General features: G+C 34.3%; 1 non-coding gene across 1 annotated transcript; it reads right to left on the bottom strand.

The window, feature by feature from the left end:
* Window positions 1–8,241: 8,241 nt before the first annotated feature.
* On the bottom strand, window positions 8,242–8,405 carry LOC126026761 (U1 spliceosomal RNA). The gene has a single exon (XR_007501981.1). It is a non-coding gene; the product is annotated as a U1 spliceosomal RNA (small nuclear RNA).
* Between the last annotated feature and the right edge of the window lie 7,737 nt (window positions 8,406–16,142).

Here is a 16,142-nt window from a genome sequence, read left to right as displayed (position 1 = left end):
TCATGTCACAGAGACTGGCACAGATCAAGAAGGACAAGAACAAGTGCTGGTGCAGATGTGGGAAAAGGGGACTTTCTTTCACTGCTGGTGTAAATCTAGACTGGCCCTGCTTTTTTGGAAATCAAGATAGGCATTCCTCAAGAAAACAGAAATTGAGCTGCCATATGATCCAGCAACACCTCTCCTGATAGTATAAGCTACAAATCCAAAAGCACAATGCAGAAAAGTCCACTGCACTCCTATGTTCACTGCAGCCTATTCACAATAGACAGAATCTAGAAACAACCAGGTGTACAAGAACAAAGGACTGATCAAGAAACTGTGGTACGGACCAGAGAGATGGCACAGTGGTAGGGTGTTTGCCTTGCAAGCAGCCGATCCAGGATGAATGGTGGTTCAAATCTCAGCATCCCACATGGTCCCCTGAGCCTGCCAAGAGCGATTTCTGAATGCAGATCCAGGACCCCAAAATTTAAAAAATTTTAAAAAAAAGAAAGAAAAGAAACTGTGGTAGATGCACACATTTGGATACTGTGAATCTATTAGGAGAAATGAAGTCATAAAATTTGCTCTTACGTGAGTAGGTCTGAACAATATTGTACTTAGAAAAATGAGTCAGAGGAACAGTGATAGAATGATCACACTCATTTTTGGTCTATAAAAATAAAGTATGGCAATAATACACAAAGACAATAGAGGTGAGGACCAGGAGGATTTGACCATGGTAGAAAGCTTGCCACAAAGAGCAGGGAAATGCAGGTAAAGCAAGGATGGGTCCATTATATCACAATAATAGTTGGGACTGATCATTCTGGACAACAACTGAATGCTGGAAGGAAGTAAAGTGATATACATGATATCATTTCAATAACCATATTGCAAACTAGTTTAAAATGGGAAAAGAAGGAGAGTGAGTGAGTGTAAGATAGCCTACCCCCCAACATGGAAAAATGGTCAGTTTTGAAATGAATAGAATTCTCAAAAGGCTAGAGTTAATACATTGCTAATAAAAGTCCCAGGTTCAGAGCATCAGAGTTCCCCGGATAATATATTAGTCCAGAAATTTTTCAATTGAATCACTGTGAGATAACAGTTGTGTTCATCCTATTACCAATGCATATTTCCCACCATCAAAGTCTCCAGTTTTATTTCCTCTTTATCCCCATAGCAACCTCTTTGACAACATTTTTCTTCTTTCTTTTTCTCTCTCTTTCTCTCTCTTTACCTCCATCCATTCCCTTTTAGGCACTGAGTCTTGAAATGTTATTACTGAAGGTATATTATGTGTATCTCTTTACCTCCTTTCAGCTCCCGGTTCTTATCTAGAGTGATCATTTCCAACTATATATTTTTTTCTCTACACATAATCTTAAACTCTTCTGCCCATGAGGATCAGGTGGTCTAATAGTGTCCAGAATTGGCAGTCACCAAAATTAAACTGTTGGACAATTTTCAAGCTCCTTCACAGGAGAAACGAGAAAATGAAGGGGTAAAGTAGATAACTTCAAAATGATGCTGAAGGCCTCTATCCCTAGAAAACATTTTACTTTGGCTCTATGTATGGGTTAACTTAGATATCTGGCCCAAAGACCCAGGAGTTTATAAATAAGACTTTTCACAGAAATAATTGGAACTGTTTTCAGTGGCTGGCTCTGCTCTGAACCTTGAGATGAGTGTTTAAGTATGGAAATCCTTTAGGAGCTATTTTTCTCAATTTGTTACATAGTATTGTGAACACAAGCTCTCTTGACTTTGAAAGCTAAATGGAGATCTTATAAACTTGGATGCCTGATGTGGGTCTTGCTCAAACTCTCGGGGTTAAGTTTACCTTAAATCAGAGGTGATGTTTTATTTTATTTAACTAGAATGTCTTCTCTAGAACTACAGCACCATTTCAAATAAATCATTATATAAGGAATACATTAAATAACAATAATTATTTCTTAAAAACATCCAGGCCATGCCTGCTAATCATTGGGAGTTTATGTAATGCTGGGGATAGAACCTGAATCACATTGCTAGAAATATGGCATAACAGTTTGTACTACCTCCTGATTCCTATAAATATTTTTAATTCTAAAGTTCATCACTTAATAAAAGTGCTAAATTAAAAGCTAAAAATTTTGCAACTGCATGTTCCTTCTGACCTCAATCCCAAAACTCCTGCAAAAAAATTTAATACTTGTGTTGAGAAAACAGACCTGTTTGGGAGCTATAATTTGGGGAATTATAATCCCCTTTCTGAGAGAAATAGTATCACACATTTTATGGCTTTAATTAGGCCAATTCTCTTGAATACTATTAAATTGTTAAAGATTGCAGACCTGTGCAATGGACTGCACTCTCCTCAGTCTAAAATCACGTTTTCCTTATGATTATACTAAACAATAACTAAACAAGGAATCTATACAATTTTTGAGTTTTTGGGCCACACCCAGTGGTAGTCAGAGATTACTCAGCGGTCATTCCTGGCGATGCTCAGGGAACCATATGGCATGCAGGAGATTGAATCTGGGTTGCCCACAAGCAAGGCAAGTGCTTCACCTTCTGTGTTACCACTCTGTGCCCAGGATCTATAATTTTAATAAAGTGCTTTAATTAATACAAAATAAACATTAGAACATCACAGCACTAACTGCTGCAAATATTTGCATATTCTCAAAGTATACATACCTCAAATACTAACTAATATGAATGATAAAATAACTTTGTATTAGAGATACAGGAATACCTCACATTAACTGAAATCAACATCACTGATAATATTAATCAACTTTAATATATGCACTTCCTGCTGTGAAGCACTGAAACCACATAATGCTTTTACAAATAAACTTAATCTCAGCCTAATTATGCAAAAACATCAGACAAACCCAAGATTAAGAACATTCTACAAAAATAACTGGACATTAGTTCTAAAAGTGTTGAGACCATAATAGATAAGAGAAAATTACACACTGAAAAATAGTCAAGAAAATGTAATAACTATAGCAATGTATGAGGTTTATGGAATACTGGAATAGGCAGAAAGAACATTATACAAAAGAAATCTAGTAAAATCAAAGTGTTTTTAAATTCAGTTAACTAATAATTTAAGTTTCAATGTTAATTTATAGTTCTACTGTTATATGAGATGCTACAAAAAAAGCTAAATAATGGGGTATAAGAAGACTCATTGAAAATATTTAAAAATCTCTAAGTCTAAAATGATCTTAAAATAAGTATTTTTAAAATACTATGTGGATAAGTACATCTTGGAATTCCTGAGACTAAAGGAACAGAACACTACAAAAAATAAGCACATACTCATCATCTGAAAAAGTTTCCAAAAGTCTAGAAAAAAGACAGACATGATCTCATATCCAAAGCTCCTAAATGAACAGTGAGTCAAAAAAGAGGACTCTAACAAAATTAACACAATCCTAGTCATCTTCCTACCACTTTCCCATTTATCCAACTAACCCACAATCTTATCATTTCTACCTTCTACATTTCTACATTAGTTGGTACTTAATCTTACTCTTCTTTTTTTTAGGTTTTTTTTTTGCTTTTATTGATTAAAGATTTTATGTAAACCTTATTCTAACATTTAGAAAAAAGAGGTTAGACATTTCTTTTTTTTTTTTTTTTTTTTTTGAGATGCAAATCCTAATGTATTTGGAGGTGAATAACTGTCATCCCTCCTAGAAAATGGTGGATCCCACTGTTGAAGAAAATAAAATTTATAATAATATAAAAGTCCCATCAGAAGGGTTTGGTACTTCTTGTGGCAACACCCATACCAAGACAATTTTAAAAACTATGTAACTATACATAATCCAAAGCATTATTTTCTCCCTCTTTCTCTCTTCTCTCTCTCCATGTTTCTCTTTCTCTTTCTTTTTTTTTTTATTTAAACACCTTGATTACATACATGAAATCTTACTCTTAAATAATGATTTCAGATCAACATGCTGGGTAAATCCTAAAAGTTGATGTCACCATATTTGCTTTTCTGAATGTGGAATATATTCTCCTTTGTTCACAAATGTTCAAGTTCATTTTATTTGGAATAAATTCAAACTCCTTAGCATAATGTATAAACACCATTTAACTGCTTCTTAATCAACCTCATCTCTGCTCTCTCTTTCAAGAAGTACTTATACTCCAGCTGCAGGTCTAGAGGAGAAAGATCAGAAAACGTCATTTACTTGAGTTTCTGCTGATATTATTCATAAATAGAATATTATGTAAATAACTTCTCTGTCTGGTTAACTGTATTTCTTGCCCAAATGCCACTTCTGTTTTAAAGAGACTTCTCTAATTCTTTGCAACCTCTTTATCTTTTAATTTTTTTTTCTGAAAGTAAAATTAGCCCCAGCTCTTTTCTATCCCCCACCCCGGTACATAGTTAAATAAACTGTTAAGGAGCATATTTAAAGAGCACATATATGTTTGTGATAGGTGAGTTAAACTATCTAATAAAGTTCTTTGATAGAAAAGTCATGTCTATCTCTCCCGTATAGGAATCTCCAGTTCCATCTAAAGTCTTCTCACTAAAGAGCAACCAATGTCATTGAATGGCTTGAATTGAATCAAAATTCAATAAGGAATGGGGCTTTAATTTTTTTAATTTTCAAATTAATTTAATGGCTTGATCAGGAGAGTTAGTACAAGAAGTAATGTACTTTCCTTACATAAAACAGATCATAGGTTTAAATTCTAGCACCATAGATGGTTCCTATGCACTGCCAAGGGTCATTCCTGACTACAGAGCCAGCAACAACCCCTTCCAGTAACATACACACTAGGTATGTGTAAAATAAACACAGAATCTATAAATCATGTTCTGTTAAACCCAAATTTTAAAATGCATCAATGTCCCCAGTTTTATTTGTGGTGGAAAATGTACAGTGGTGAAGGTATGGGTGCTGGACATTGCATGACTGACACTAAACCACAGCAACTTCTTAACAACTGCATCTCACATGATTCAATTGAATAATTTATTATGAAAAAACAAAATGGCATCAAAATGGAGGGAAAAACATACTTTAGAGGAATATTAAAACTTGTTGTATTGATACTAATATTAAATTTAAATCATTTAAACTTTTAAAAAATATATCAGTTTTAGTGGCCAGAGAGATAGCACGGTGGTAAGGCGTTTGCCTTTCATGCAGAAGGTCCATGATTCAAATCCTGGCATCCCATATGGTCTCCTGAGTCTGCTGGTGGCGATTTCTGAGCATAGCGCCAGGAGTAGCCCCTGAGTGCTGCCTGGTGTGACCACCCCCCCCAAAAAAAAAGAGAAAAATATATCAGTTTTGAATCATGTGACTCACATGTTAAGTATTCAAGATAGGTAGTTACTATTATATTAAACAACAGATTGTAGAAACTTTTATTCATTGCAAATAGTTTCACTGGACAGAGTTGCTAAAGTTAATAAGCATTATGATAGAGCATATTTTATTGATAACATAATGCTAAACTGAAAAATTATTGTCAATATAACAACATAACTTTTCTCCCCTCTCTGTTACTATTCACTAAATTACTCTAAGAAATGCTTTTCAAATTATAAAAAAAAATCTATAAAAAGGAGAATCGAAAACTGTATAGAGTCTTGAGTTAGCAACAAGTTTAAATAGTTCAAGTTTCAAAAAATCATTTACTTATTTAGCCAAAATTTGTAGTAGCCAAAAATTGTATTATTCTTCTACTGTGTGTCATATATGAATCCTTTCTTAGCTATATCTAAACAGTCCCTTAATTCTTCCTGAGAACTGTTCCTCCAACTGCCACAATTGGAAAAATTAAGAAAACTTACTTCTTGACTTGCTATGCTCAGAGTTCCAGTGATGGATCTTCATCAACTATGCTGTTCCTAAGAACCTAATTTTGTCAGCTAGGGTATCCTAATTCAGGGATTTAACTTATCAAGAACACTCATTCTAGAAGGCTACATCACACTATTAGGTTATACCTTATTTACCCAAAACAATGATCAACCCTGATTTCTTGGGATCTGTTTGTTTCACCCCAAAGATTGTCTTATAGTAAACCTGGGTGGGACAGGCTCAGAATAGCCTGAGCTATATACCCTTACTATATCCCTACTGCCCTACCTTGGGGTGGTCTCTTGTACTCAAAAAAACATTAATTTTGGCAAGCAGCTGGAAGGAGATACAAGGTAGAAGATTGCCAGATTATACGAGTTTCATCCTCAGCCTGGTTTTGATTATTTCATGCATGACCCTGATTCAGACTCATTCACCTGGTCGGAGATACCCTGGTGCATGGGGTAATTTTACATCACACCAATAGATGTAATATATATATATATATTGTTTATCTGTTAACAAAAATTCTTTTATATAAGCAATTTAATAGCAAAATAGAATCACACAAAAATGGCCCTTGTGATTATATTTAATGTCAAATAAACTCTATAAAAGTTTTTATATCCTGCTAAAAGATTTGAAGTTTCTGTTTTCACTATATTTAAGATAAGAATATATGCAGCTGTTCATTCTAAATGTTACATAAGCAGTTTACCTAAAGGAAATACTATATTTTAAATTTAATAAAATTCTGTAATTGGGGAAAGGCTAGAAGGATTTTTAATATAAGGCTATTCCCCACCAGCATCCCAAAATTCAGGTTATTACTTTTTGAGGGCTATAAAGTTTGGTCACCAATTTCAATGTGTGGAGAAGGAATTCCTACTCATCACCAAGAATTCTCAGCTACTAGTTGGGTGTCAAAATTTAACTAAATGTTGATGGCATATTCTTGGCCAATCATGGCATCAGATCCTGTAATAACCCAGTTCCAGAGTGTTGCCCTCACTTTCAGATCTATACCCAAACCAGTATGCATACATACAAACACACATACATGCACATACTTCAGGTGCAGATCACAAAACCAAATTGTCATCTATGTTTCTGACCAATAGACTGAAGTCTGTTAAGAATCCCTTCCTTGGGCTCAATTATTTTGCTAAAATAGAAACCATTTTACTTACTAGATTACTACTTTGTTTTATTTATAGCTCAGAAACAAATAAATGGGGCTGGAGAGATAGCACAGTTGTAGGGCGTTTGTCTTGCATTCGGCCAACCCAGGATAGACCTGGGTTCTATCCCATGTGTCCCATATGGTTCCCCATTCTGCCAGGAGAGATTTCTGAGTGCAGAGCCAGGAATAACCCCTAGGTGTCACCTAGTATGGCCCAAAAAAAAAAAAAAAAAAAAAAAGGAAAAGAAAAGCAAAGAAAAGAAAAGAAAAGAAAAGAAAAGAAAAGAAAAGAAAAGAAAAGAAAAGAAAAGAAAAGAAAAGAAACAACCAAATGGATTAATACATTGAGCATGTTATGAAGGAAGAGCCTGGATCTTCTACACGCTTCTGTACTACCTTCCCCACATCTTTATTAGTTCACCACTGGGAACTCTCTAAAGTCAGTCTTTTTTTATTTTCATGGATCCTTCATTATATAAATGACTTATTAAGTGACTGGTCCTAGGTGAGCCAACTCAATACCTAATCTCTCCCTTTGGTCAAGCGCCCAAGGTCAAGGGGTTCTGAATTTACATAACTGGTTCTACTGCAACAAGTCTCCAATCAGTGATGCAATAAGTGACAGGCATGTTTAGTGATTCTAAAGAGTGTCGAAACCATTCTTTATTGCTCTCTTTACCCTTGCTCAAAAACATCCCCAGAAGATTAACCAATAAACAAGAAATTCAGTGGAGAGCAATCAGATCATATTTGTGTTAGTTGGGCAGGAAACTAAAGAAAATAAGCAAAAACAAGAAAGAAGTTATGGAGATATTATAGCAGATGATCATTGGCCTTTCATGCAACCAATTTGATTACATCCCTAGCATCCTATATGATTCGTCCAAAACCAGTTGGGTATCAAAATTTAACTAAATGTTGATGGCATATTCTTGGCCAATCATGGCATCATATCCTGTAATAATTCAGTTCCAGAGTGTTGCCCTCACTTTATGGGATGAATGGAGCCACCAACCATTGTAGAAATAGAAGATAAAAGAAACATTTAGCTTTATGAAAACTGGTGGTGGCTCATGAGATGGTACCAATTCTGAGATGGACCAATTATGAAGTTCAAATAATCTGATTTGAATATCAAGCAAATGGAGAGTAAAGGGGATAAAATAAATTTTTTAAAAGTTAGTTTAAAATTCAGACATTAGCAAAACCTCATAATAACATTCTTTTTTTTTTATTCAGGGGAGAGCACAAACACAGTCCCCCACTACCACAAATTATGTAGTCGAGTTTCCCACATTTGGGGAAATCGCAGGGGTCAGCACACCTGGAGTGCAAAGGGTGAGCCTCATCCTGGGGAAACCACCATCGTGATGATGGTATCTCCCCTGCCAGGTAAGTATATAATAACGTTCTTAAAATATTATAGAGTTAGTAGAATTAAGGTTTTTCAGGGATTCAAGTATTACACCTGTAGACATTAAAGATTCCAGCAGTGATATCCTTTAATAGTTAAGTAGTCCATGAATCATTAGGAATAAGCCTAATAGATGAAGAATATTCAGGGAGAAAGCATGTGGAACTGAATAAAGGAACTCATGCATTTTGTACTACTTCTGGTAGCATCAGACAATATCATGTTTTTGTTAGTTAGATGGTCTCAAAAACCAAAAGATCTGTATTCAGATTATAACCTACACTCTCTGTATGACTTTGTACTAATGATTCACTATCACCTCTTGGGCCACATAATTTATATCAATAAAATATAACTGTAAAAGCTGGACTTAACACACAGAACTGTTGTGATAATAAAATATATATCTTTGAAGAGTTCTGGCACATAAAATCTACACAGTAAGGGCTTGGTTTGTTTTTTCAGTTTTGACTAATTTGTTTTGACTGGTGATACCTAGTAAAATATATGAAAGGAAAAGTTTCTTCAATAAGAGTTAAATTTTCTTGTCTCTGAATGTCTCTAAATAGCCTTTTAAAACTTCAACAAGAAATTCACAGAAGATGAGTAATAGAGAAGAAACTCAAAAAAGAACAAATGTTTCTGCATAAAAGAAATCCGTTTTCTCCAAACACAGTAAAACAGAAGTAGAAATCAATCATCACACCCAAAGGCAGCCTTGAAGAAGCACATCTGCCTACCAAAATATCTCCTCAACTGAATTAAAGTAGTTTCTACCCCTGAGTAAAAATTCCAATGTTTCAAGTATGCAATCGTCTCTAGTCTTTTAAATGAGGGCTCCTTTAAGATACACTAATATAAGATACACTAATTAAAGATGACTAACTAAAATATTTAATTTCTGCATCCTAAAAAGCATTAGTTACTATTTTCTGTAGTCACCACTCGGGCCCATCAATTTTTTGTTTTTTATTTCCAATGATCAAACATCTATTGTATGACAAAACACATCATACATCAAATGTTTACATTAATCAAATATCTCTGTTATATCCCTTCCCTTGATTATACACAGAGCTGAAAATAGTTTCTATTTTCTCCCATCAATTTTCTTGAGAAAACCTGCTTGTGACTTTTATATTCTTTACTCTAGAAAGGTTTAGGTAAGGTTACTAAACTAACAATTAATGCCCACAAGACCCACTGGTGACAAAGAGGAAGACTGCAAAAAAAAAAAAAAAAAACACTTAAAATTTTTTCGGGGTGTGTGTGTGTGTGTAAAGCGGTAGGCTATTTGTCTCGCACACAGCTGACCTAGGATAGCAATGTTGCTGAAAAGAAGTGAAATACTATCTTTCTTATGGTTAAGGATGTATCAACAGGTACAATGCTCTAGTTGTTATGTAGTATATAGCAACTAAATAAACTATATAAACTACATGCTATATTTACCACAAAATTTAGTATGTTTATATCTTTCATCTATAAATTCACTTCTAAAATCCTTTTAATTACTTAGATGTTATGTGATAAAGATATGACTTATTTAAACCATGGGCAGTTAATAAAATTATCTTTGTCCCCAAACTCATCTAATTTTCGGAGGAGAGGACCAACTAGCAGGGAAAAACTCATGGTTTTGCCAGTCTCTCAGCTGATCGCACAGAGGCCCTGCAGAGTCTCCCCACAAACCACTGCTCCCTCCTTATGAGCACCATACCCCAGCACCATGGATATCCTAAATTATAGACTTGGAGGCCTTATAAATTCCCATAATTTTATAATGATTTTCTAGTAAAGGTACACAAAATTATATATGAAATTTTCATAGGAGCACATAAGTTTGACAAAATCAACAACGAAAAGCTCAACAAGCAACATACAGCTTAGTAGATCTTCAGGCAATGATGTAAGAACCCATTGCAGTATATGACAATTTTCACAAAGTTTCTTTTAGTGAAGTTCTTTTTTATAATTCCATTATATCTATATGTACCAACCAATATTAAGTAAATTATTTGTACCTGCCAAGGGGCATACTTCAGAGAGCTTAGGAAACTAACATGAGTGAAGGGAATGTATTCTTGTGGTGGGAGACTATCATCACATTAATTTCATCTATATCCCGTTGGTCAAAACTTATTCCAGAGTCCTGCCCAGCTATAAGGATGTCAAGAAAGTTTGATATTCCCAAATGTCACAATGGAAAGGAGAACCATAATAAGCACATGGGATGAAAGCAATTGGGCAAGAAAGGAGAACAAGAGCTAATTAGGGTGTTCTAACAAAGGCCTTCAACAGCTATACTATTTGAGCTATAATAAATATGTAATGAGATCTAACTTGTCAAATACAAGTAGTAGCAGAAGCTTTTCAGGTAAGATGAAAGCAAATGCAACAGACCTTGTGTCAATTAATATAATTAAATATAATGAGGAATGATTTAAAGGCAGTGCAGCAAAGTACAGTAAGTGAGAGGGAGAAGGTTAAGTAATATGGTCATCTAAGACAATTGATGGAAAGTCTTTAGGGTAATAATGAAAGATTTAAATGTTATTGAAAGTATGTTCAACTCAAGTTGACTATTTTTTATTTCTTCAACAAAAAGTAAGACATTCTCATACTGAAAACAAAAAAAACACATTTTGTTTTACAGATTTTTCTGTTTTCCAGGTTAGCGGTTAAATTGAACCTTTACCTTTTTCATATTCACCTCAGGTTTACCTTTTACTAAGCATATAAAATACCACAGAATATCGTGACAACTTAGAGTGTTTCCTGGAACTTTTTACCTCACTTCTGGGTTTTCTCAGGCCTCACTTCGAAGTTTTGATCAGCACCCAGATCTGTTCTTACATGCTGACAGAACACATGTTTTCTGAAAAGACAAAAAGCATTAACATTATTATTCAAGGAAAGGAATTTTATCAAAACAATTGTTTTCTTTATTAGTGCCTAGAATTTTTAGAACCCAATCACATATAAATTTGATTGATAACTTTTTTTACCTCCTGATGTAGACTGATGTAGTATTCAGTGAGATTCTATGGTAATTTTCTAAAGATTTTTAGTTTTTTAATTTTTGTCATTTATATTTAATGAAAAACTCATTAACTCCAAGTATTCTGTGAATTCCAATAAAAATAAGAATTTCATTAAAAAAAAACAGTCAATTCTTGGTATGTGGTTCAGTAGGAGAGTCCATACTTCACTATGGATGAGATCTTGAGTTTAATACCCAGAAGCCCAGGGGTTATCTCTGAGTCTTGTGTTACTTGTCTATGAGATAGGCATGATCAATAGTCAAAAGTTAATATGATAGAGCTGTTGCTGAAGGACTCCTTCCCATTTTTGTCCTATTTATCAAATAATCAGGAGTCCTCTTGTTGATGCAGTGGAACCAACTCAAATATAAATAAATTTTAACTATATTTTACTATAGTAAACCATAGTACTCTAAATAGTGTTACTATGTTACTAGATTTTATAATCTGCAGAAAAATCAGTTTTCCACATTGCTTCACAAAGATCACTAATATTTGGCTGTTATCACCTGATTATAATATCTTCATATAGTCTTATTTGGGCAAATCTGCTTAAGATGCATCTAATCTACTTTTAGTAGAAGATAATCAGTAAATAATAATACAAACTTTGAAGTTAACAAATCTAGCATCTAATCACTATTTGGTCATTTAACAATTATTTAATCTCTTTATACTTTATTTTCACTAGTTTGAAAGTGAAAATAACAAGACCCATTTCTTCAAGTATTATAAGAATTTTCATATGTTTCATGTAGATCTGTCAGCCTATTTTATGATCTCAAAAATATTCCCTTTAATCATCATCAATAATCTTGAAAAGTAGAGAGTCACTATGTAAAAATCTCTTAATGTTTTGTGGTTATTGACATTCAATTTCTTTCCTCGTTTTTTGGTTTTTGGGTCACACCCGGCAACGCTCAAGAGTTACTCCTGGCTCTACACTCAAAAATCGCTCCTGGTAGGCTCGGGGGACCATATGGATGCTGGAATTTGAACCACTGTCCTTCAGCATGCAAGGCAAATGCCTTACCTCCAAGCTATCTCTCCGGCTCGTCACTCAATTTCTATGGGTCTAGCTTAAACATTTAAAAATTATTTCAAAGAGCAGATTGAAAGAATGAGAGGACAAACTTTCTTTACTCATTCAGTCTTCGTTATGTAGAATTTCTTCCTCTGATATGCTTTGTAGTTTTAAAACTTTCATATTATAATTGTCCATTTGTTTTGGATTTTCTAAGTTAACATGAAGAATCAGTTTTGTGTTGCAACACTTTGATTCTGAAGTTTGTTATTGAACAATTCCAAACTTCTGTCTACGCATTCAGAATTGTTTAATGTGTGGAAACCAAACTCAGAGCCTAGGTTCTAGATGATTCTTCTTATGCGGTTACAAACGTTTAAAAAAAAATGTATTATATAATGTGGTTACAAAAATTTAAAATTGTAAACACAGGTGCTATTCAAACATTAGCCATTGTTATTTTTACTACTTCCTTATATTCTTCAAATATTATACAACTGTGTCACCAAAACTGTAAATGTCTGGGCTAACTAGTTTGACTAGTTCTAAGTGAGGTCATTTATGGGTTGTGCTCTGGTCTGCTATTCCCAACAACTACCACCTTTTGGGGGCAGTGGAGTGATACACACCTGAGGTTGTTCAAGAGCTATTCCTGGCTCTGTGCTTTTGGGCACTCCAGGTGGTGCTCTGGGACCTCGTAGAACAGAGATCCAACCCAAGCATTCTCTTACGACAGTTTAACAGACTAGGAAGAGGCAGCATATTCTGCAAACAGGGAATCTAGGTTTAGACCTGGGCACTTCACCAGTGCCAAAATACTACCAGGTGCAAGTCCTAAGCACAGTTGGAAATTGCACCTGACTACCAGACAAAGTAAGTCCATAGCAAATATATGACAATATGTTGTCGATCCTTCAGTTCAAGAAGAATAAACTTGTGATTAGTAACTTGTTTAGCTAAAGTTAATTGAAAAGACTCATAAATGACTTTTTTCAAAAAATTTTAAATGCTACTTTTACTTTAATATAGGAATATATTTAACATAACATTTCCATGTAAACCCCAAACTAATACAAACTATTTTGTTTTCTTCATCTAAAATTTGACTCTGTGTAGAATGAAGAGAAAAAGAAAGATGTAGAAGATAATCTAAATCTGTCTTATTGTTTTATTCTTTTTGTTTTCTCCAATTGCAGTCACCCTACTGTAGGTTCTTATTTCAAAAATGGGCTAATCTTGTAATAAGATTTCTTACCTCTTAGTAAAATTCCAGGTGCATAGGATACACTTTAAATTTGCTAAATCGAGCCCGAGTGGTAGCACAGTGGTAGGGCGTTTGCGTTGCATGCGATGGACCCATGACGGTTGTGGGTTCAAGCCCCAGCATCCCATATGGTCCCTCGAGCCAGGAGCTATTTCTTTGCATAGAGCCCGGAATAAGACCTGAGCAACAGCGGGTGTGGCCCAAAAAACTAATAATAATACTAAAATATTCTAAATCTTTCTCTCACTCAACTTCTAATTTCCGCATTCATTTGCTAACACCTGGTGTGAAGTCACACACTGGACTTGTACAATTGGCTATAATGTTTGCCAGAAATTATATTCTCCAGTGTGGTACTTAAATATGTGCTATTATACATTTTACAGGTATTATCATATATATGCTCACCAAGTGTCAGATTCCTAGTAACATTACTTACACTTTTTGTTTCATTGCAATACTTGTCTGAAGTTGCTATTCTTAGTGATAGTGGTTGTGCATACCTGGCTTTTTATTGGAGCCCACAAAGACACTCTGTGGTATGAGGGTTTGAGACAACAAAGCTGCTAAATCAAGCTTGGCTCATAAAGGAGACAGACAATGTGAATCAAACACATGGTCTCATCTTACAAAGCAGTTACATCTTGTCCCTGAATCATCCCCCAAATCCCAGACCAGGAATCTTTTTAAACATACATAATTCTCTGGATTAAATCAGAAGTTCCCAAAATTTCACATACAAGAAACTCATTTGAAGGAGTTGTTATAAATTCAAATCCAGGAAGCCTAGCATGAGTTCCAGAATTAAGCATCTATTATACCAATGAAAAATCAAACACCCTTAAAACCATAATTTTATATTAGTCTATAAACACATCATGTGTAGATGTTTTATCACTGTAATTTGATTAGCATCTTAATTATATTAAACATTACAAAATACTCAATGCAGAAAAAAAAGGATAAGTAGATCTTCTGTTTGAGAATTGACAGTATTGGGCCAGAATAATTGTATAGAAGAAGGGTGCTTGCCTGGAACACAGCCCACATGATTTCCTAAGATCTGCCAGGAGTGATTTCTGAGTGCTGAGATAGGAGTATATCATGTACATCATCAGGTGGGGCCTGAAAACAAAAAGTGTCGGTGTTATAAACATAAAATCCGATGTGAATTTTTAAATTTTATACTCCTAAAGCCACAGAATGCTTCTACACTCTCCCCTCAACCCTGCTGGCACAACAAATGTCAATACAAAAGGAACACCCCAATTTAACAGAATGGACAGCTAACAATAAGAGCTTACCATTCTGCCATTAGAATAATTCTAACAATAAGAGCTTACCTTCTGCCATTGTATTGATTTTATTGGAGATACAATAATTTTCATAAATGTGCTTTCTTCTCTACTTTTTCTTTTATCTTTCTATTTCATCTCTTCCATTTTATTTTATTACAATAACTTTACTTTGCTGTCACTTATCTGGAAATGTATTCTGATCAACTATGTCAACTATGTAATACATTTTCTTTAAATTATAAAAAACTTCCAGACAAAAACCAACAAAAATGATCTCACACCAGCAAAAATGATCTATGTCAAAAGTCTAGAAACAACAAGTACTTTAGGGGTATTTAAAAAAATGAATATTAATTCACCGTTGAAGGTATGTTGACTATTTCTATCTTTATGGAAATTTCAAAAATCTCAAAAATTTAAGAATTTAAATCTCAAAAATTTAAGAACTGAATTCCTGCTTGATTCAGTAATTCCACGTCTGATACAGTAAAAACTACTTGATCCAATAACTACTTGATCTCCCAAAACACTAAAATATCGACTTAAAATATGCATACACATGATCACTGTAGCATTACTTACAATAGCTTAAGACTAAACAATTCAACAACCCAAAAATATGAGTGTGTAAATAAAGTATAGTTTTTATGTGCAATAAAATGCACTCAGCTATGAGAAAAGGTGAAACACTGAAACTTGTTTCAACTTGAATGAAATTTAGGGTGTTGTATTAGGTGAAGTGAATCAGAACATACAAATACTGAGTAATTTCACTCATGTGCAGTATAAAGAAACACAGTAATGGGTTAGACAATCCCCAATGAAAATCCCCTAAAAAATTACAAACAAAATTTTATGATAAAAATATACCAAATGGGCCCGGAGAGATAGCACAGCGGGGTTTTCCTTGCAAGCAGCCAATCCAGGACCAAAGGTGGTTGGTTCGAATCCCGGTGTCCCATATGGTCCCCTGTGCCTGCCAGGAGCTATTTATGAGCAGACAGCCAGGAGTAACCCCTGAGCAACTCCGGGTGTGGCCCAAAAACTAAATATATATATGTATATATATATATATATATATATATATATATAT

This window comes from Suncus etruscus, chromosome 13, assembly GCF_024139225.1.
Source record: "Suncus etruscus isolate mSunEtr1 chromosome 13, mSunEtr1.pri.cur, whole genome shotgun sequence".
In the NCBI taxonomy this organism is placed as follows: domain Eukaryota; kingdom Metazoa; phylum Chordata; class Mammalia; order Eulipotyphla; family Soricidae; genus Suncus; species Suncus etruscus.
Note: the sequence above shows the minus strand (reverse complement) of the source record. Positions and strands in the feature narration are given on the sequence as shown.